Source organism: Miscanthus floridulus, chromosome 1, assembly GCF_019320115.1.
Source record: "Miscanthus floridulus cultivar M001 chromosome 1, ASM1932011v1, whole genome shotgun sequence".
In the NCBI taxonomy this organism is placed as follows: Eukaryota; Viridiplantae; Streptophyta; class Magnoliopsida; order Poales; family Poaceae; genus Miscanthus; species Miscanthus floridulus.
In genome coordinates this window covers 91,770,381-91,793,159 of record NC_089580.1, presented here as the reverse complement: position 1 = coordinate 91,793,159, position 22,779 = coordinate 91,770,381, and the positions used below count along the sequence as shown (strand labels likewise).

The following is a 22,779-nucleotide window of genomic DNA, read 5'->3' as shown; positions in this document are numbered from 1 at the left end:
TGCATGCCTTGATCTTGTGGGCTGGGCCACCTCTGATGGTGCGGCCCATGTCTTGTCTTGAGGATACCAGGGGCCATACCCCCACAAATCTCCAACAGTTTTTACCTCTTTATCCTTGTTTAAAGAACCATTCTAATAAAAAATCACTCTTTATATCTCTCCACGCTCTAACGAATTCTCTGTATCTTGTTGAGAGCCAGCTCCTCTCTCTCTCTTTGGTGAGTGAGAAACCAGAAATAGATGATAAAAATATTTGGAGATCTAGTTGAAGAAACTATTTGATTAGATCTTTTCACCAAAATCTAGCCAGAATAAATGGTCACCGAGGTTAGAGTCGGTACTCAACTACTCATATAAATAGCTTATAGGCTGCAACAATATAATACACTAATCGATTGCCCGGGCTTCAACAATTTGTCGCATCTTTTTGTAGCCGTTATGAAAACTATTACCCTTGTTGCCTACATTGTCTCTAAGCCTATCAGATATTCCAACCATCTACCTACAAATGCATCATTCCCACCTTGTCCCTTATTGTAATATCTGAACAAGTAACAATATAAACAAAAACACCTATCCACGTTTTCACTATACTCTAGGCAATCATATTTAGTGACTATTCATGTTGAAGTATCTTCATCATTATTCGCATTATCACCTGTTGCGGGTAATTTTCTATTAAAGAATCTTTCTAACGTGCTTTGATTACCTATGAAATTAGTCACATAATAAAAATTAAAGAAGATAGATACTAAATTACTAATGTGCAAGTAGCCTACTATTAAAAGTCACTAGTGATTATTGAAATGCAACTATGCAAGCTATACTAAAGTAGATAGGTACCTGACATTTCGTCGGAACGAAAGAGCACGCTCTTTTGTGGAAAGCCTTAAGACCTCATATTTCAGACTAGATTATTTTAATTAGCAATTGCAGAATAGGGTATTTGGGGTACCTGGACATGTAGACAGAAGATGGGCAGTGAGTTTATCGCCGCCAGCCACCAGCAAGTCATCACTGTGATTTGCGCCTAGCGTCTTTGAGACACGAGACAGAGAACGAGCGGCCGCTGGGCGCTGGGCACCGACGCCGCTTGCCAAATGCTAGAACAATGGAGATCAGAAGATGAAATGACGACTACTCAATCTAGGGCTCCAGGCTGTAGCGGAGGCTGGAGGCAAATGTTTGGCCTTCTGGGCTGCTGCCTGTACAATATCTAGTTGCAATTTACATTCACGTAATGTAATCACGTTCTAAGTCTAGGAAGTAGAAGATGGGATTACGTTCTTGGTCTAGGAAGCAGAAGACGGGCCAAACTGCTGGGCTGCCAACTCGCTGGGGTCCAACATATTTTCTACTGGGGTCCAACGTGGTGAAAAATTGCTGGTTATAACAGGCTACGGCAAAGTCGTCGGTGTCGGCCGACCCCAATGCCTTCACGTAGCTTCGCCCTTGCGTATTCTATTCTAAATTTTATATATAAATCATGCCCTCCTATATACCCTACCACATCATCAGAAATTGATTGCAAATACTCCCCTTTCTATATAAAGAACTGAAATATCTCCTCGGAAAGAGAAAAAACTAGCCATGACTGAAATATCTATCGTCGTCTAGTCTATCGCGATACAGAAGGCTAGCTAGACGCAGCCGATCCTGTGAAGCCAATCCTCTGTTGTGGCCGATGAATTGGACAGTGTCATGGCATTGGCGCCGTGAGAGTGAGAGCCCTGGAGCACGCTGCAGGCGATGAGCCTATTGGCGGCCTCCGTGTAGTGCACCCCATCCTAGGAGACGTAGTCAGACGGGTCCGCGCACGCCGCCACCCCCGCCGCGCCGCAGAACGCAGCGTCGTTGTAGTTGTACGTGCCGCCGCCGCAGCACGCGTCCAGCGGCCTGTGCCCGAACCCTGCATTGCATGAGAGGAAGAAATCAATGCAAGAATCGATCAGGAACAAGAATGGAATCGATCAGTGTGTGCGGCGGCTGCGTGTGTGCAATGCGTGCGCACCGTATTCTAGGGGCGACACGATGATGTCGGTGACTGCTCGGTAGTGTTAGTGTTGATCTCTCGGTCCAACGGCCGAGTTGGGCCTTGACCTCGCATCTTGATTGGAGGCGTCCAACCCTACATAGTTGGTGGGTCCCCATCGCACTACGTTATAAAGAGAGGTGGAGGCCGACGGCTCTCAGTACGAGCTTCACCGTGAGCCGCCACACCCACCGACAAACCCAATCCGATCAGTGAGGGGCACAGCCAGCGACGAGAAGCTCCACTGCCGTCTTCAACGCCGCCTCTGCGCCACCACTGCACTGCGACTGACCTCCACACCGTCACCGCGACACCGTCGACCCAGACCGCATCACTTTCGCCATGGTTACATCGAGCTCTTCCTCCAAGCCCGCAGATGGTCGGTGACGTCTCACCTCCCTTCTTCTCTTTCTCTATCTAGATCATGTTCTAGGAAGTTTTATCCCATATGTAAGGTTGTACTTGCTAGATCTATGTCTAGGTGATCCACTATTTCTATCATTGGTATCAGTTGAGCCTTATCCAGTGTGTAGATCTAGATCGGGGTAGAAAGTAGAAGGAGATGAACGAATTTCGATTCGGATTGAAACCCTAACCCTAACCCTAACTTGAGATGAGAAGTAGACAGGGGACTTACCTGCCCTCGAGCCGCCGCTTGATGACTCCTCATTGACGTGCGGGCCACCGCCGTCACGCGGGAAGGCGAGGCCTGAGCCGCCGCTCGTCGCCGAGACGCCGACGCACGGTTGCGGGTTTAGGGCGCCGACACGGGGCCGCTCGACGGTGGCGTGCTCTCCCTCTGGGGAGCGCGCGCGTCGGCGAGAGGGCCCACGGCGGTGCCGACTCTTTCTCTGGCCCTCACGGACGGCCGTCGCGCCACCGCCATCGTTCTTTCACACGGGTGCGGTGCTGAGAGAGAAAGGGGAGGAGGAGAATGAAGCTAGGGTTAGGGGAGGGAAGGCCGCGGCGGGTTTTTGTTACACCGAGACGTGCGAACAACCATCGGATCAGACGATCGGCGTTGATTGAGCAGCTTTTGGCCGAGGCGGTGAAGAGGTTTCCTGGCCCAGGCCCAGGTTGCGGCCTGGGCGCGTGGAGGCGCGCGCGCGGCTGGGTCGCGTGCCAAGCACGGCGCACGTGAGCGACTGGCCGCAGGCTGTTTTTCGAGCTGGGCCAAATGCACAATAGATTTGAGTTTTATGTTTTATTTTAAGTTTTATAATTTTCAGAAGCAATTTTGATGAATTTTATTGTGTTTAGTTGTTTTAATCTTTGCTCAAATTTGAACCAACGGAAAAATTTGTTCAGAGAGTAGATAAGTACTAATGAAATGCTTCTGATAATATCTTTTTATGATTATTTTTTTCATGTTTTCGCTGCAAAGTTGATGTTTATTATCTTCTAATTAAATTCGAACCAACAGGAGGATTTAATTTTGAAGAGTAGTTATAGTATTCAGTAAATTATGATATTGTTATTTTTTTTACCAACGTTGATAATAGCAATATTATAATTTTTTTTATTATTCATGAGTTTTTTCTTGTATTAGTTCTATTTTTGCCCAACGGTGATGTAGAATTAATATAGAAGCATATTGTATGTTTTAATTTTGACCAACGTTAAATTACGGCATGCAATTATTATGTCATGTTTTTTCACTTTCTCTGATGATGTTTTAAGGACTCAACCCTATGGCATTCATCTCGCACATTCCACCTCTTGAAAGGGGCAACTATCGCGTATGGCGAGAGAAGTATGAGTTGGCACTTGCGCTGTCCGAGAATGACCTAGTACTTACCTCTCCGTGTCCTACTGAGCCAGTGAACCCGGTGAGGGCAGAGAATGAAACTGATGCTAATTTCACTGCTCGGTAGTGAGATCATGCAGAAGTGAGAATGAAATACGATCTTGATCATAAGAAGTGAGACATTTTGAATCGCAAGTGCTCAATGGTGGCTAAGTCTACTATTTTAGATGCAATAAGGGGATCAATCTCAGATTGTGACACCGCCACCGAGTATCTCAAGAAAGTGGAGAGTCACTTTACTGGCTCTTCAAAGGCTTATGCAAGCACCCTGATCAAGAAATTATTCAATGAGAGATACTCTGGTGGAGGGATAAGAGAGCACATATTGAAGATGAGCAACACGACATCCAAGCTTAAGCCAATGGATTTGAGGCTCAAAGATGAGTTCCTGATTCATTTGATTTTTGCTTCTTTGCCTAAAGAGTATGAAACTTTTGTTGTTAATTACAACATGCAGCCCGATAAATGGGACATTGAGAAGCTCATTGCCATGTGTGTTCAAGTAGAGGAGAGGCTTAAAAGCTCACATGGTGACTCTGCTAACCATGTGAAGGACTATAAAAAGAACTTTAACAAGAATGCCAAACCTCAAGGGAAAAGCGCCTCAGAATGATCACCATCAGAAGAACAACAATGTCCAAGTTGACAAGAATCAATGCAAATGGTGCAAGAAGCATGGACATTACCAGGAGGACAGTCTAGATTTCCTGAAGAGCCTTTTGAAGAGAGGTGATGACATTATTATATTCATAGATGAGTCTTTGTATTTAAGTTATTTAAAATCTACTTGGTGGATTGACTCAGGTGCATCTATTCATGTTGCAAATTCATTACAGGGATTGCATACGAGGAGAACCCTACAAAGAGGAGAAAGAAGAATTAAAGTGACAAATGGAGTTGAAGCTAAAGTTGAAGCTATTGGAGATCTCTCTCTAGAATTAGATGATGGTTTTATACTTCAACTTTTAGATGTCCTTTATGTACCCTCTTTGCGTAGAAATTTGATAAGTGTTTCATGTCTAGACGATGATGGATAATAAGTGTGTTAGTCTTACCTTCTGACAAGACAAGCTTTATTTGTTATCACTTTCTGAGAATGTAAATGTTGTGGGCATTGAGAATGAGAATGCCTCCTTGTCTATGAATGCAAGAAATAAGCGGAAGAGAGTTCATGATGTATCATCAAAATTATGGCAGTGTCGCTTAGGCCATATTTCGAGGGGGAGAATAGAGCGATTGATTAAGAAATCAATTCTTCCGCCATTAGAATTTTCAGATTTAGAACAATGCATTGATTGCATAAAAAAGGAAAGTATGTTAAGAAAATAAAGAAAGATACGAAATAAAGCACAGGAATTTTAGAAATAATTCACACAGACATCTATGGTCCTTTTCCTGTGAAGAGTGTGGATGGTTATGATTCATTTATAATATTCATAGATGATTATTCTTGTTATGGCTATATTTATCCAATTAAGAAAAGATCAGAAGCATTGGATAAATTTAAGATGTTTAAAGCTAAAGTAGAAAATCAGCACAATTTAAAGATTAAGATAGTAAGATCCGACCGTGGGGGGGGGGGAGTACTACGGTCGACACACCCCATATGGCCAAGTCCCTGGACCTTTTGCAAGGTTCTTACAGGAAAATGACATAGTTGCCCAGTACTCTACACTAGGCGAGCCTCAGTAGAATGGAGTAGCTGAAAGATGCAACCGTATCTTAATGGATATGGTGAGAAGTATGATAAGTTACTCTACTCTACCGATAAGTTTATGGATGGAGGCATTAAAAACCACCATTCATATTCTTAATCGAATGCCAAGCAAGTCGGTGCCTAAAACACCATATGAGTTGTGGACAAGAATGGAACCCTCACTTAACTATTTACATGTGTGGGACTGTCTAGCTGAGGCTAATGTCTTTAACCCAAACATAGGGAAGCTAGATTCTAAGACAGTCAGTTGCCATTTCATTGGCTATCCAAAAAAATCAAAAGGTTATCGCTTCTATTGTCCTGACAGACATATGAAGTTTGTAGAAACGAGACACGCTATGTTCTTGAAGGATGATATGGTCAGGGAAAGCAAGGAAGTGGGAGAAATTAACCTAGAGGAGAAGCAGGTACATGTGCCTACTCCGATGGTTCAGGAGCCATTCTTCACGCTACCTGTTGTTGCTACGCCAACCGTCAGGGACGAATACTTGGGTACCCGAATAAGAGGGGTTAGTGTTCATCAACATTGATTCATTCGAGCAGTCAAGAGCATGACTATAGCTCCAACTACCCCTAGACGCACATGCTCCACCTCACCCGGCCTCTGGGGCAGGCTCAGCATCGCCCGACCTCGAGGCCAGGGGCTCTGCCTTGCCCGACCTCTGGGGGCGGGCTTTGCCTCGCCCGACACCAAGACCATGGGCTCTGCCTCGCCTGACCCCGAGGCCACGAGCTCTGCCTCGCCCGACCCCAAGGTCGCGAGCTCCACCTCGCCCGACATCTAGGAGCGGGCTCTGCTTCGCCCGACCCTTGGGTTTGCGCTCTGTCTTGCCCGACCTTTGGAAGAGGGCTCCGCCTTGCCCGACCCTGAGGCCACGGACTCCACCTCGCCTGAACCCAAGGCCACAGGCTTCGCCTCTCCTGAACCCTTGGGTTTGCGCTCTGCCTTGCCTGACCCCTCGGGTGCATGCTCTGTCTCGCCCGATAGAGTCTCATACCACCACCAACCACTCTAGGTCTAGGCGTATGGGCCTGGGTCAAAACTCTAACACCAGGGAGGTGACTGGCATGCCTCGATGTAACCCGCGGCCATGATGGGCCATACCAGAGGATTCACATCAAGAACAACGTCGAGCATATCGGTGCTGTTCTGCCTAACCCTCATATGAACACTGATAGGTGGGTCAGTTCACCACAACGTCCGCTAGGATGGAGTGGAATGCCATGACCGGCAGACGACGCTTGCGCATGGAGCTAGTGATGGACAAGGCCACGATGCGGAGCTATCCCTGTTGACATCTATAGGGTCAGCGGGACAAGCATGAAGGAGAAGAAGGACTCGGCGATCCTGAATGACTTCTTCTCTCTCTCTTCCTCCGTTGTAACTCGTGCTTTCCCTTGGACTGTAAAAGGGAAAGCAGGGCATCCCATGAGAGGCATCGAGCAATGGGATCATGAAGCCATAGACAACTGATCGATTCAAGCCCGACTTGAACGAACCCATCGAACCACGATATAACAAACACACAAGCGCACAACTGAGCAGCAATCGAGCTCTCAACACCCGTTCATTCTTTCCACCAGAGACTTGGGACATGTCCCTCTCTCTTCCATTTGTAACCCCTACTATTAACTTTTAGTGCTAGTAACATGAGTAGCAGCGATGAACTGGACGTAGGGACATTCTGCCCGAACTAGTATAAACCTCGTGTCCTCTAAGCACACCATCTGAGCTAGACGCGCAATATTAGAAATTTACTCTTCGATGGTAACTCGTAACACCAACAGTTGATGCACCAGGTAGGGGCCTTTTGCATGTCTCGACATCCATACCAAGCCTCAGATGGCTAGTCACAACATCAGCTGGGTCTTGGGCATGCACGTGCGCTTCGGGGACCTAGACTTCATTGTCACGATGGAGGGAGAGTTGGCGTAGGCTCCCGCCACCATCCAACCTCTCCACTTCACCGTCCTCGACGCGATCGCCTGGCGCTTGAGGAGCTATAGTTGCACGCATTGGAGGCCCGCACCCCCGGGAGCGACTAGTTCCTCAGCTTCGACTACGAGAGGCTAGAGCGCTAGCTTGGTGCCTTCCTAGGACCCTGACCATCATGGGAGGACCTACGCCACGTCACCTTCTTGTTTGCCAATGTCATGACATAGCTTGCTGGAGGAGAGCCACTCTCCTCGGAATACCTCATTCGAAGCGCCCTAATAGCGCTTCCATCCGGTCTCTACAACACCGTAGAGACCGTAGGCCACCTTGTGATGTAGCGCATACCCCCATCCCCAACAGACGATGAGTTTGTGAGGATGACTGAACATGTCGTGGAATCTTTCCATGACCTCCTCGTAGGAGAATCGGAGTCGCCCTCCAACTTTGACTCCAGCAGGGGGAGCCATCACCCCTCTCATGAATGTTTCATGGTAGGTACCCCTGAGGGACACGTCAAAAGCATACACAAGGGGGAGGCTACCCCAACAAATGACCTCGGCGATGAGGTCCAAGGGGATGTAGGGGCCCCACCTCACCTGTGGGTGGAGCAGTTGAAGGCCCAACACCAAGAGCTCGAGGAAGCACGGCTCCATCTCGAGCAGGAACGCGTAGAGATCGAGCACCACGAAGACGACAGGCGTGTGCATGCCATGGCCCTCGACATGCACTAGATGACTATGAAGCCCTCCCACACTTCACCCAGGCAAGCTAGAACATCGCCGCCGCAGCGGCCTTGCTCTCGGAGCTTTTGGGACCCATGATGCCCGAGGATCATCAGGTCCATCATGAGATTCGCACACTACTCAAACGTGCGGCGGCACAACAGGCCAAGAGCTCACTGTTCCAATGACGCGAGCTCAACACCTACCAGCACACGCCCTTTGAGTAACCTAAGAGGACATGTCGGTCCACCAGGCGCAGCAGGGCGACAGGACACGCACCGTGGTTTCGGTGCATGAGCGTCTTGGCCTCCACCACAATGCACATGATACCCTCGACGCCTACAGGCACAACGCCCCTTAGAGCAACCCAATGAGGACGTGTCGGTCCACTAGGCGCAACAAGGTGGTGGGCCACGCACCATAGTTTCGGTGCATGAGTGTCTCGGCCTCCACCATGAAGCACGTGACACCCTCGACGCCCGCAGGCATACCTGCAGTGATGCGAGGGAGGGGGCTAGCTATGGTTACCACCCACATCATGGCGGATGCTATGATAGCGGCGAGGACCGAAGCCCAAGCCTTGACTTGCCGGGACCTTAGGCCTTTGGTCGACACATCCTCAAAGGCAAGGCAAAGTGGGATGAGGACGCCGGCGAAGGCGCCACCAACCGTCCCAACAAGAAGAAGAACAAGCAGCGGCGCCATCAACCATCCCAACAAGAAGAAGAACAAGCAGCGACGTGACAGCTCGCTCATGGCCACCGCCGACCGTAAGAAGGGTTGGAAGCCCGCCGAGGGTACCTCAAACCACTTCAAGAAGCTGCTCAAAGGGCCATGCCCGAACCATGCCTTCATCGTTGAGCACCTATACGAGGACTGCGACCTCTTAAAGCGGTTCTTGTCTGGAGGCTCCAACAAGCATAGGAAGGAGATTAGCTAGATGAAGCACGTGATGTCACCCTCCTCTGCTTAGCCAAGTACCAGCAAGCGTTGCGCCAGTACCACAGCCGTCGAGTGTAGGGTGGGGCCTTCAACATCGGGGACCTAGTGCTCCGCCTCGTCTAGAGCAACAAGAACCGCAACAAGTTCTCTCTGTTGTGGGAGGGACCATACGTTGTTGCGGAGGTGCTCTTACCAGGCGCCTACAAAGCTCAAGACCATCGACGGCATAGTCTTCGTCAATGCCTAGAACATTGAGCAGCTACATCACTTTTACCCTTAATATATGCACACTTTCTCTTATTAGTTTTGCTATCGAATCCTCGATCTTTAGTGACACCCGACCCTAGCAACTGTAGGGGGTCGGGCCTCACTCGGGGGCTAATAAGAGCATATCTATCCTATAGACATTCTCTACATCTGACCCTCCCTCACATTGAGGCATGGAAGCAGAGGTGTGCAAAAACAAACTCTAAGTAAAACTGGTCAGACTACGAGAAACCTACGCGCCAGCGGCTACAATGCCTTTGCTCACCAGCATGATCAGAGTTTGTTCACCTGTACCTCGAGCTTTTTAGCCTTAACTAAGGAAAGAGTAGGTTAGATTGCAGAAACAAACGCTGAGTAAAACTGGTTAGATTGCGAGAAACCTATGCCCCAGCGGCTATGACGCCTTTGCTCACTAGCGTGATCAGAGTTTGTTCACCCACACCCCGGGCTTTACGGCCTTAACGACGGAAGGGGTAGGAACGCACTAACCTTTTTATACGAAAAGTGGGAGAAGGGCTAAAAATCTATTAGGCCAGAACAAAATTTAAGAGCTTGTCCACTTAATACAAGTTCACCGCCTGGCGTATCTGAGTAACTAATTTCTTAGGGGGATGATCTCATCCTCTATCTCCATAGGTAAGTCATATGTCAGCAGGTCACACAAGTCGATTGGATGACTTGGCCGCTATCGAGAGATGGGTAAGGAGCAGTAGGATGCCCCATGTGGGTTATGCTGACTCCATCACGAATGATGGACCCGGATTTCACTCAAACATATTCGGTAAGAGCTCTCCAAACCTGTCACTTGGGCCATCGAGGTAAGTCCTATGCCAGCGGGTCACCCAAGTCGATCGGATGGTTCGAGCCACTACCGAGAGAAGGGTCACTCTTAATTTACGCACATTTTGTCTTATCAATTTTGCTATCGAGCCCCTGACCCCAGCAACGGCAAGGGGTTGGGCCTCACTCGGGGGCTGGTAGGAGTATCTATTCGGTAGACATTCTCTATGCCTGACCCCTTTCTCATGATAAAACCTAACAGCAAGGTGTATGGACACAAACGCTGAGTAAAACTGGTTGGACTGCAAGAAACCTATGCCTTGGCGGCTATGGCATTTTTGCTCACCAGCATGATCAGAGTTTGTTGCCCGCACCTTGAGCTTTAGCCTCCGCCTTCCCAGGAAGGGTTTGGAGGGGCCCACCTACAGAATCTCCATCGAGGAGAGGCCGACCGGTCGCCTAAGTCAATTGGACGGCTCGGGCCGCTGCCGAGAGATGGGTAAGGAGCAGTGGATGCCCCATGCAGGTTACGCCAACTCTGTCATGAATGATGGACCCAGACTCCACATGGACATATCCGCTAAGAGCTCCCCGAACTCGTCACTCGAGCCATCAAGGTAACTTTACCAACCCCCACTTTACTTTTTTCCGTGCATGAGCATTCATTCATCCATTCTCATGAATGCATTCATACATTCATCCATTCTCATGCTTGAATTCATACATTCATCTCATACATCCAAGCATTGCATATACAATTATTGCATCACAACGCTTTGCATCGCATCACGAAGCGGTAGTCATCTCATTCGACATGAGCGGCGATCGATCGAGGTTCGAAGGCCAGCCTACGAAGGGCTCGAAGCCACCTCACATCAAAAAGACCCTGGGTAGAAAATGCAAATGAGCCCTAGTGGCCTTGCCCAACTCCACTTAGAAGCGAACAGGGTCATCTCAACCTTCTCGTTCGATCCTAACCTCGAGCCAAGCCCACAAAATCTCCATCGAGGAGAGGCCAGTAGAGTCGGTCTCCAGAACGACTCGGGCATCTATCGGGAGGCGGGTTAAGGAGTAGTGGAATGCCACATGAGGGCTATGCCAACCCAATCATGAATGATGGACCCAGATTCTACTCAGACATGCCCATTAGTGAGCTCGCTGAGCGTGACACTTAAGCCATCGAGGCAAGTGTCATTAGCTAAGCCCCTTTGATTATAGAAACCACGGATGGGGTGATGCATGAAACACAGCAAACCCCTACCGAGCCCAACGGGGCCTGGGGGCTCAAGCCACCCTACCCTAACTCAGGAATCCAACTAACTGATGTTTGAAGGTCGGCCCATGAAGGGCTCGAGGCCACCTCGCGTCGAACAAAGCCAGTGGAGAAAACGCAGATGAGCCCCAGTGGCCTTCGCCCAACCCGCTTAGAAGTGAACAGGGTCATCTCAACCTTGTTGTTCGATCCTAACCTTGAGCCGAGCCCATAGAATCTCCATCGAGGGAGGCCAGCGGGCCACCTAAGTCGCTCTCTAGAATGACTCGGGCATCTGCCGGGAGGTGGGTTAAGGAGTAGTGGAATGCCACCCAAAGGCTATGCCGAGCCTATCATGAACGATGGACCCGAATTCCACTTAGACATGCCTGTTAGCGAGCTCAACAAGTGCATCACTTGAGCCATCGAGGCAAGTGATGTTAGCTCAACCCCTCTGGTTGCGAAAATTGCAGACGGGGCAATGATCACAAAGACGAGCCGACCGTCGACCGGACCCCCGCTACGCATGTGGGCTCAAGGAAAGTTGGACTTGCAAGGAGACTGAATGCGTGGACGCAAAATGATGGCTCAGATCCTAGGGAGGGGGTACGTGCGAAAACTAAGAATAACATTTCTAAAATAGGAGACACTTTCTCCTACTAGTTTTGCTATCCTCTCCTCAGTCTTTGGTGACACCTGACACCAGCAACGATAAGGGGTCGGGTCTCACTCGGGGGCTAATAAGAGTATATATACACCCTTTCTAAAACAGTCACCGTGCCCAACCCCTTCCTCATGTTAAAAAACCAAGTGGCAAGGTTTGCAGAAACAAACGACTGAGTAAGGCTGGTCGGACTGTAAGAAACCTACGCCCTAGCAGCTACGGCACTCTTGCTTACCAGCGTGATCAAAGTTTCCCGCCTACACCTCGAACTCTACGGTTGTTAAGATGGATGGGTCAGAATGCATTAACCCCTTTTCACACATAAAAAGGGAGAAAAAACAAAGTTGTTCACACCAAAATAAAAGAACAGATTGTTCGAACAAAATATAGGGGTCATAACTTGTCCAATTATTACAAAAATGATCATCCGACCTATCTAACTAACTAGCCCCTCCGAGGGAGAACTATGTCTTCTATCCTATCCGCCAGGTCCTACGAAAGGGTAGCCACCACCGTCTCCATCTTCTCTAGCTCATGGACTTCATAGACGGACACATAGCCATGGCTCATCGCCTCCAGATCGATGCTATCCCCATAATGAGAACAAGCAATCACGAAGGTTTGATTGACCCCAGCACGAAGGGCATTTCTCTCGAGCTAGCGCACTAGAGCCATGATCTTGATGGCATGAGCCACGAGCGAGCTGGTCCCCTCTGACCGCACCTCCTTAAGGTCATCGCAGACCACTCCAAGGGCGGCGCTCAGGATACCGAGCTCATCGCTCTCCGTCTAAAGATTCCTCCTTGCCTCGGCGAGATCCTCAGCCAGCCCAGTAGAAACGCTCTCGGCCTCCAGCTTCTGGGTCATTGTACTTTCAAGCTTAGCCTAGAGGGAGCCGACCTTCTGTTGTGTGTCGTCACGCTCTTGGTAGGCTTGATCACGCTCTCGAAAAGCCTAGTCGCGCTCCTCGCAAGCTGCGCCGTGTTTCGAACGAAGCCTCTCTGTGGTTTGGATCAGTTAATCCCGTTCCTTGTGTAGCCAAGCGACCGCCATGGCATCTAGGCTCACCCTCTTCTCTAGGGCCGTGAGCTTCTCCTCGACCCCCAGCTTCAAATCCCTTTCCTTCTTGACCTCACTTAGAAGGTCAAGGATCCGCTGGTGGGTCTTGGCGTCCCTCTAGAGCAGCTCATCTCGCTCCTTCCTAACCCTGGCGGCTTCTTCTTCATCCTTCCATGACCTCGCCGACAAGGCCTCGAATGCCTTCTCGGCCTCGTTAGCATCCCGACAGTCCTCGGCCACCCGCGACTAAAGATCGACCGCCTCCTCGGTGAGGGTAGTCAGCTCAGCCACCCTCTACTGGGCGGCAACAAGCTGAGTTGGCACCTCCCCGCATAGCCGCGCCTCCTCGATGAGGCAGTCCCAGGCTTCCTTCTATTGACAAAGGAACTCAGACTTCCCCTGGCTATGAGCTATAAGGGACTGCAGAAACACGATGGTTAGGATACAAAAAGTATATAAAGGAAGATAAAGGCAAGAGACAGGAACAAACAATACCCGACCGGAGGGAACAACAACATTATGTAATGCGCCCATGGCGTGGTTTAGGGACTCAAGAACAGATGCGATCCCTATGTCGAGGCTCTCACGCTCCATGCTCTCTATGGTGTTGTCAAGGGTGAAAAGCGCTGACGCTAGATCCTACGGATCCACCCACTAGAGCAGGGGCTCACAACGCATGGGCGAGCCGCTGTCCGCTGACATCAGGGCTAGGGATGACTCCCCACTGGCTCCAAGCGCCGCCGACCCCTCTCGCCATGACATCCCACCGAGACGCCCCCTTCGGCTATGATAGGGGTCAGCGGTGCGGACGCCAACCTCTCGCCCAGCACCATGACTCCTAGGGACCCCTTGGCCACGCTCCCCTCCATTCAGCCCATGCCAGGCGCCATCGCTTGGGCCGCCGATGGCACGGGTCACGCCGGTGCCTTAGGCGCCACTTCGGTTGCGCCCAGCTATGACCCATCTGTCACGGTCGTTGCCACCTCCACTTGCATTGGTGGGTTCATGACCGACAGCGTCACGCCCGACACGGTCGGTGCCACGAGCACGACTGACAGCCCTGTCCACCCCACTGTCAGTAGCGGTATCACGGCCATCACTGGCTGCTCTAGGACCTCCAAAGGCACCCCTCGAGCCCCTGTGTCCACCCATCCCACCAAGGGCACAGGCACCACCATGAGCGGCGTCGGATCGGTAGACGATGTGGTCACACTAGCGCTGCTCCCGCCCAAAATGGGTGCAACACCAGCCGACGGCTGCCGTCTTGATTGGAGGGCGATGCTCTTCTTTGGCGCCAGCGCTAAAGGATTACGCTACCTGCCGATGCTGCAAGAGATGAAAAGCATAAGTCACGATGAAATCTGACTAAAAAGGAAAAAACAGAGGAAGTGATAACCCACCTCAGCGCCATCAGGCGGCAGATGCGTTTGGGGGGCAATCCCCCGACCGTCGCTCCACCTCGTCAGAATGAGGCTGTTTCAAGCCTGCCCCCTACTCCTGGGCAGAGGGCCTCTCTCCCCTTGGCTCTTGGGGCATGATGGTGGAGCCGCTCGTCTCCGCTGGCACCTCAGGCGCGACGGCAGAGCTGCCCGCCTCTGTTGGCTCCTGGGGTAGGCTGACGGTACGGCCTGCCTCCACCGACTCCCTAGACATACCCTCCCCTCCATGGATTGGGAAGGGTCTTGACACCTGCAATGATGAGCCAATATCTGTCAGCGCATCCTTGTTCTCCAGGTTGTCCCACTTGATATTGTCGGCTACCTCGTCGTCGTCACCATCATCATCATCATCATTGCTGTCAATGTCCTCCCCTAGTTCCCACGCCTGTAGTTTCCACTTCTTCTTCCTATTCTTGTCCTCCTTAGCCTTCCTCAGCCGCTCACCCTTGGCGCGATTCACCGTCATCATAGCCAAATCCCTCGACAATAGTGACGGGTGATCGATGAGGATGAGGTCCCTTGGCTAGTCCCGCCCCTCTCAAAGTTAGTATCGAGGGTCCATGAAATCAATTGAAGAGAAGGCAAGAGAAAGGGAAACTTATGAAGATGACGTGGCCTGGCTCCAACCGCATCAGAGGATGCCTCGACACCGGGTAAATGAAGTCAAGGGTGACACCCGCATCGTCCTACAGAGGCTCCATCGCCTCCTTGATGTGTTGTGTAATCTCAGAGTTGGGGAGCATCTCCTCGGCGAGCGCCGTTCCGTCGAACGACGCCTTGGGCGCTATCGCATATAGCTGGAGCGCATGCATCATCAATGGTGCCACCCTCCTTGCGTGGTAAGCCCTGATGATGCCCAACCCCTTTAGGCCATTCTCCTTCAAGATGTGGATGGCAACGATCTGGTCTCGGATGTTCTTCTTGTCCTTATCTTGGAGGCCCCACTTCCTCCACTGCTCTGGGGCCTCTTGGATCAGGCACCTGGTGAACTCTAACAGAGGGGCAGTGGCGTCGTTCTTGAGGTAGAACCACTATGAGTGCCACCTCTTGTTGGACGTCGAAAGCCGCTTGGACGGGTACTCATCAACCTGATTGTTCTAAAGTTGGATGCCAGCGCACCCCATCGGCAAGTGTAGCTCCTGCCTGCCCTTTTCTCCCTCTTCTTCTGGAGGATGACAGCGAAGAAGTGTCTCCACAAGTCGATGTGGGGGCTGATCCCCAGGAATCCCTCGCATAGCATGATGAACGCCGCCATGTGCTGGATCCTATTGGGATTGAGATGCTGCAGCTCGATCTTGTAGTAGTGTAGTAGCCCCCGAAGAATTTGTGGGCGGGGGTCACGAACCCACGCTCATGGAAGTGGGCAAACGACACCACATAGCCATCGGGCGACGACGACAAATCCTCCTCGCCGGGCAGCAGCCACTCCTCGGTCGAGGTCCACGCGCGGAGAAGACCACGACGGAGAAGGCCCTCCATGCGTTGGAAGGTGATGTTGGAATGACACCACGGATCCATTAGAGATGGGGGTGGCTGGATGCGAGCTCAACGGCGGTGGAGATGCGGAGGCAGGAAACCTAAGCGATTGGCGGTGGTAGTCGTGACTATGGAGGCAAGGATGCAGGCGTGCATATGAAACCCTAGGGGCCCCACCCTTTTGGTTTTATAGGGGCGACGGGTGCGAGGAAATGAACCGTCCGTCGAGATCTTCGTGCCTGCCATGATCTACCACCATGCCTCGCCATGGGGCATCCACACGCAACCTATGTCCGTTCCCTCAGAAAACTCGCCGGACATTTCGCCTTCCTAAACAGACCACAGCCCATCACAGGTAAAAGGGATACGGAGCTAAAAACGCTCCTACAGCCTATCTAGGCCCAAGAGTTTGAAGGTTGTCCTGCTGATGGGTTCGACAACCACTCCGGGCACCTTTAGAGTGAGGGGTGGAAAGGGATGGGCCCGCTAGCGGCCAATACCCAAGCGCACGAGCGCTGTGGTTTTTCCTCGAAGAAAGGCAGAGAGCCCTTAGGACTAGTCGAACGGACCCGAGAACTATATGGATTGACCGCTGAGTATCTAGAGTCGGTCACCTGCTAACCTAGGCCGGATCCCCATGAATGGGATGCCAGGGCCACGCTCGGACTAGCCCATTAACAGCTCACTAAGCACCATGATTCATGCATAAAGGAAAATCATGGCATGGCTCGGTCCCTCTATTTTTATCAGAAAAAAATGCTTGAGGGAAGACAATCGCAAGGACAAGCCAATCCTCGACCAGACCCTTGCTATGGGCGAGGGGCTCAAGGAAAGTTGGGCTTGCACGGAGACCGAACGCACAGTCGCAGAACGACAGACCCCCGTAGGGGTCAAAATCAGGAAATGTCCTTTTCTGACCCACCAAATCTCATGACTATACCCCCGAAGGGTTCGATCTCGACGAAAGGGAATCATTGTCCCCAGGTCACGCCGTGGGTGACAAAAGAAAGCCAATGCCCTTAGAGTCCTCCCGTTCTGCGAAACCTCCGAAGGAGTATTCTACTCTTCCGTAGGCTCGGGGGATACTGTCGGGGACCAATACTAGGGTACCCGAAGATGAGGGGCTAGTGGTCATCAACATTGATTCATCCGAGCAATCAAGAACGCGACTACAGCTCTAATCGACTCCTAGGCGCACATGCTCCACCTCACTCGACCTTGAGGCCATGGGCTCTGCCTCACCCGACCTTGGGGGAGTGGGCTCTGCCTCACCTGACCTCGAGGCCACGGGCTCCACCTTGCCTGACCCCTAGATCGCGGGCTCTGCCTTGCCCGACCTCTAGGAGCGGGCTCTGCCTTGCCTGACCCTGAGGCCGCGTGCTCTGCCTCACCCATCCTCTAGGGTAGGCTCCACCTCGCCCGACATCGATGCCATGGGCTCTGCCTCGCCCGACCCTGAGGCCACGGGCTCTGCCTTGTCTGACCCCAATGTCACGGGCTCCGCCTCGCCCGACCTCTAGAGCGGGCTCTATCTCGCCCGACACTTGGGTTTATGCTTCGTCTCGCCCGACCTCTAGAAGAGGGCTCCGCCTTGCATGACCCCAAGGCCATGGACTCCACCTCGCCCGACCCTAAGGCCACGGACTTTGCCTCGTCTGACCCTTGGGTTTGCACTCTACCTCGCCCGACCCCTTGGGTGCGGGCTCTGTCTCGACCGACAGAGTCCCATACCGCTGCCAACCACTCCAAGTCTAGGCGTATGGGCCTGGGTCAAAACTCTGAGACCAAGAAGGAGACTGACACGCATCGATGTAACCCACGGCCACGATGGGCCATACTAGAGGATTCACATCAAGAACAGCGTTGGGCGTACCGATGCTGTTCTGTCTAACCATCATACGAACACTGACAGGCGTGTCAGTTCACCATGACGTCTACCTGGATGGAATGGAGCGCCATGACCAGCAGACGATGCCTGCTCATGGCGTCAGTGACGGATAGGGCCACGATGCAGAGCTATCCCTGTTGACATCTATAGGGTCAGCGGGACCCCCATGAAGGAGAAGAAGGACCCGACGATCCTGAAGGACTTCTTCTCTCTCATTCTCCTCTCTTCCTCCGCTGTAACCCATGCTTTCCCTTGGACTATAAAAGGGAAAGTAGGGTATCCCATGAGAGGCATCGGGCAATGGGATCATGAAGCCATAGACAATCGATCGATTCAAGCCAGACCCGAACGAACCCATCGAACCACGAGATAACAAACACACAAGCGCATGGCTGAGCAGCAATCGAGCTCTCAGCACCCGTTTATTCTTTCTACCAGAGACTTGGGACCTGTCCCTCTCTCGCCCGTTTATAACCTCTACTACAAACTTTCTGTGCTAGTAACACGAGCAACAACGATGAACTGGAAGTAGGGACATTTTGTCCGAACCAGTATAAACCTCGTGTCCTCTAAGCACACCATCTGAGCCAGACACGCAATATTAGAAATTTACTCATCGGTGGTAACTTGAAACACCGACACCAACAGTGCAAGATACTGTAGTAACAACACTTGTTAGTTCTCCCATGGTGACAATGAATGAACATGAGGAACCTATCCTTTAGGATCCTGTAGAACCCATTGTCACATATGAGGAAGAGCAACAACAGCCTCATATAGAACAAGCGTCAACTAACGAGACCCCTAGAAGGTCTCAAAGAGTCAGGAAACCAGCCATTTCTGATGACTACGAAGTCTATGAATGTGAAGAATCTCAAATAGAGGGTGATCCCACCTCATTTGAAGAAGCCATGAGAAGCGCTCACTCAACAAAGTGACTTGAAGCCATGCAAGATGAAATAAGATCAATGAATACCAACGGTGTTTGGGACTTAGAAACAATTCCTAAAAGAGCCAAGACAATAGGCTGTAAATGGGTCTACAAAACTAAATATGACTCCAAAGGGAATGTAGAAAGATTTAAAACACGACTTGTGGCGAAAGGCTTTACGCAAAGAGAGCATAGATTATAATGAGATATTTTCTTCAGTCTCATTTAAGGATTCTTTTAGAATTATAATGGCGCTTGTAGCACATTACAATTTAGAATTACATCAGATGGATGTAAAGACGGCGTTCCTAAACGGAAATTTGGAGGAAAATATTTACATGGCACAACCAAAAGGTTTTATTGTGGAAGAAAAAGAACGTATGGGATGCCACCTGAAGAAATCAATTTACGGATTAAAACAAGCATTAAGATAGTGGTATTTAAAGTTTGATAGTACAATAAGGAAGTTTGGGTTTCAAGAAAATGTAGAGGACAATTGCGTTTATGCAAAGTTGAAGAATGGGAAATATATTTCCTAATCTTGTATATGGATGACATCTTACTCGCTAATAGTGATGTTAATCTACTACTAGAAACGAAGAAGTTCTTGTCCTCGATTTTTGATATGAAGGATCTCGGTAAAGCTTCGTCCGTTTTGGGAATAGAGATTCGCCGAGATAGAAGAAAGGGGGTTTTAGGATTATCATAAAAGGCATACTTAGAAAAGGTTCTAAAGAAATACAGTATGCAAAATTGTAAGCCTTCACCTGCTCCCATAGTCAAGGGCGATAGATTTGGGGAATTCCAATGTCCCGGGAACCAATATAAGATCGATCAAATGAAAGCGGTTCCATATGCTTCAGTTATCAGAAGTTTAAAGTATGCTCAAGTGTGTACATGCCCTGACTTAGCGTTTGTTACCGGCTACTCGGCAGATATCAGAGTAATCCAAAAATAGAATACTGAAGACTAGTAAAGAAAGTTTTGCGTTACTTGCAAGGCACAAAAAGCCTCATGCTAACATACAGAAGATCCAATTCCCTACACATAAAGGGGTATTTAGATTCAGATTATGCAGGAGATGATAGAAATTCCACATTAGGATATATATTTACTCTCATAGGAGGAGCTATATCATGGAAAAGCTCTAAGCAAGCCGTCACTACATCATCTACGTTGTATACTGAGTTTGTAGCGTGTTGTGAGGCCACATGGCAGGTGAATTGGCTGAAGAAGTTCATGCTCGGGTTGAAAGTGGTAGACGACATACATAAGCCACTCAAGTTATACTACGATAATAATCCAGCAGTATGTTTTGCTCACAACAATAAGTCAAGTGGTGCTGCCAAACACATTGACATAAAGTATTATGTTATGAAAGATAAAGTCCAGGATCATATAATTAGTCTTGAGTACATAACTACAGAAAAGATGCTCGTGGATCCACTTACAAAAAGCTTACCACCCAACGTGTTCAGAGAATATTTAGCCAGCATGGGTTTAAGGGAAAGCCTATGATTCCTAGATAATAAGGGTCTAGTTGAAAATTTGTTTCAAAACAGAGAGGTGCATTGTAGCTGTTAATTTAATGGCACTGACCGTGACGATAATGCATGCTCTATGCACTGATCTGTGATGGAATGGGAAAGATATAAAGTAAGTTAAGTTTAAGTAATAAGATGAGATCAAGGGACATATTGTTAGTGTTGATCTCTCCAGCTCGGCCTAACGGCCGAGTTAGGCCTTGACCTCGCGCCCCGATCGGGGGCGCCCAACCCTATATGGTTGGTGGTCCCCGTCGCACTGCGCTATAAAGAGAGGTGGAGGCCAGCGGCTCTCAGTACGAGGTTTACCATGAACCGCCACACCCACCGACAAACCCAATCCGATCTAGTGAGGGACGCAGCCAGCGACGGAAAGCTCCACTGCCGTCTTCACCGTCATCTTTGCGCCATCACTGCACTGCGACTGACCTCAACACCGTCACCGCGGCACCGCCGACCCAGACCGCATCACTTTCGTCATAGCTACGTCGAACTCTTCCTCTAAGTCTACGGATGGTCGGTGACATCTCACCTTCCTTCATTTCTGTCTAGATCATGTTCTAAAAAGTTTTACCCCGTATATAAAGTTGTATCCGTTAGATCGTCTAGGTGATCCACTGTTTCTATCAGGTAGAGGTCCGCGTAGACGATGGTCGTGCCGGGGTGGGCTCGCCGGATGCTGCCGAGCACGTGGCGCAGCTCGCGGTTGTGCAGCTCAGCGAGGCCGTTGAGACGCGTGTTGCAGCCGGACTCCGGGTCGTACCCGGCGGCGTCGACGCTGCCTCTGTAGAGCGTGAGCAGCTGCGGCTCGCAGCCTAGCGGTATCATCCCCGGGACCACCACCGTGCTTGCTCCGGCGGCGATCAGGTCCTGTACCGCACGTCGGTCGGCACGTGTAAAAATGTATGCCACGCATGCCATGCCAAACAAACGTGTGACCGCTGCTGGTGACTTCGATTTTCACCGCGCGTGTCGGAAGAGAAAGCGACCTTGAGCAGAGTAGGAGGCGAGAATGAAGAAGGAACTTACGGTGATGACCGAACGGGTGACGACGTGAGGCACGAAGGTCTGCACCTCGCCGACGGTGCGGTTCTCGTTGAGGCCGATGAAGTAGTCGTTGACTCCGATCGATCCGACGAGGAAGAGGGAGGTGGCCATGCTCTTCCTCTGCTCTGCGCCAAGAAGTCGTAAAACGTCGTTGAACCAGACGGTCTGGTTCCTAAGCGAAACCGGCACGAACGACCCCAATCCCCTGCTCTCAAAGAAGTGCAGGTCAAGCGCCGTCGCCCCGCCGAACGCGAAAAATTCACGCCGCGCCGGAAATCCGCCGCCGTCTTCCCAGCGAGGTACGGCGTCGGGTGCGGTACGCCCAGCGCCTCGACTGCGGCACACGGACACGTCACAGTTACTTTGGTCCGTCACATCACATCACATGGAAATAAACGGTGTGGGACGTGTGTGTGGTGGCCGGCCGGTCGGTTGGTGGTGCTCACCGAGGAAGTCGATGACGAGGCGGCCGTTGGACGCGCGGCCGGTAGGGCGACGGAAGAACGTCTCGCCGTACGGTGGCCGGCTCGCGGGCCCGCCGGCGGTTGCTGAGAGGTGCAGCGCGTTCCCGGTGTCGGTGAGCGAGTCGCCAAAGCTGAATACACGGTCGTAGGGCGTCAGGGGGTCACCCTTGCCGGCTGCGGCGGCGTGCAGAGGCGCCGCCACGGCCACGAGGAGACTCGACGAACCTGATGTCATTTCAATTCGCTTGCTTTGCTTTTCAGGTGTGGTCGACCTGAGCCGTGCGGTGTGGTTCATTTGGAGGGACAGGAGAGGACTATTTATAACAGTAGCTGGGGCAGGGATGCATGTGTTGTCACTTGTGATTGGTTCTTGCAGTTCTAGAAGCAGCGCAGTTGATGTTGATCTGCCATATTTGATCGTGTGTTTGGGTGTTTTGAAGAAAGGAACAACAGAAAAGCATTTCGGCCTTGATGAAAGCCCATGGGCATGGGCGACACTAGTACAGGAGATACGGTCTGGGTCGATCAGATCAGACCAATTAGCCAACAACCACTGAGCTAGAATCGAGCAGTCAATCCATAGCTACTGTGAACTTTTCTTTTTAAAAAAATTTCATAGTTTTTTTAAAAATTATAAAGTTATACGCGTAAATCAGAGAACGACAATCTATGATCTTTCGAAAAAAGAACCACAATCCTATATGCTTCACGACTTTTTTTTTGAAAAAAAAAATTTAGCGACTTTTTTTAAGTTGTAACTTTGTGCGGACAAAACTTATCACCATATTTTTATAAAAAGTTGTAAGTTATGC

The 22,779-nt window shown here is 50.5% G+C and overlaps 1 pseudogene; it reads right to left on the bottom strand.

Annotated features, from left to right (window-relative positions):
* Nucleotides 1–1,584: 1,584 nt before the first annotated feature.
* Nucleotides 1,585–22,203, bottom strand: LOC136489556 (GDSL esterase/lipase At1g28590-like; annotated as a pseudogene).
* Between the last annotated feature and the right edge of the window lie 576 nt (nt 22,204–22,779).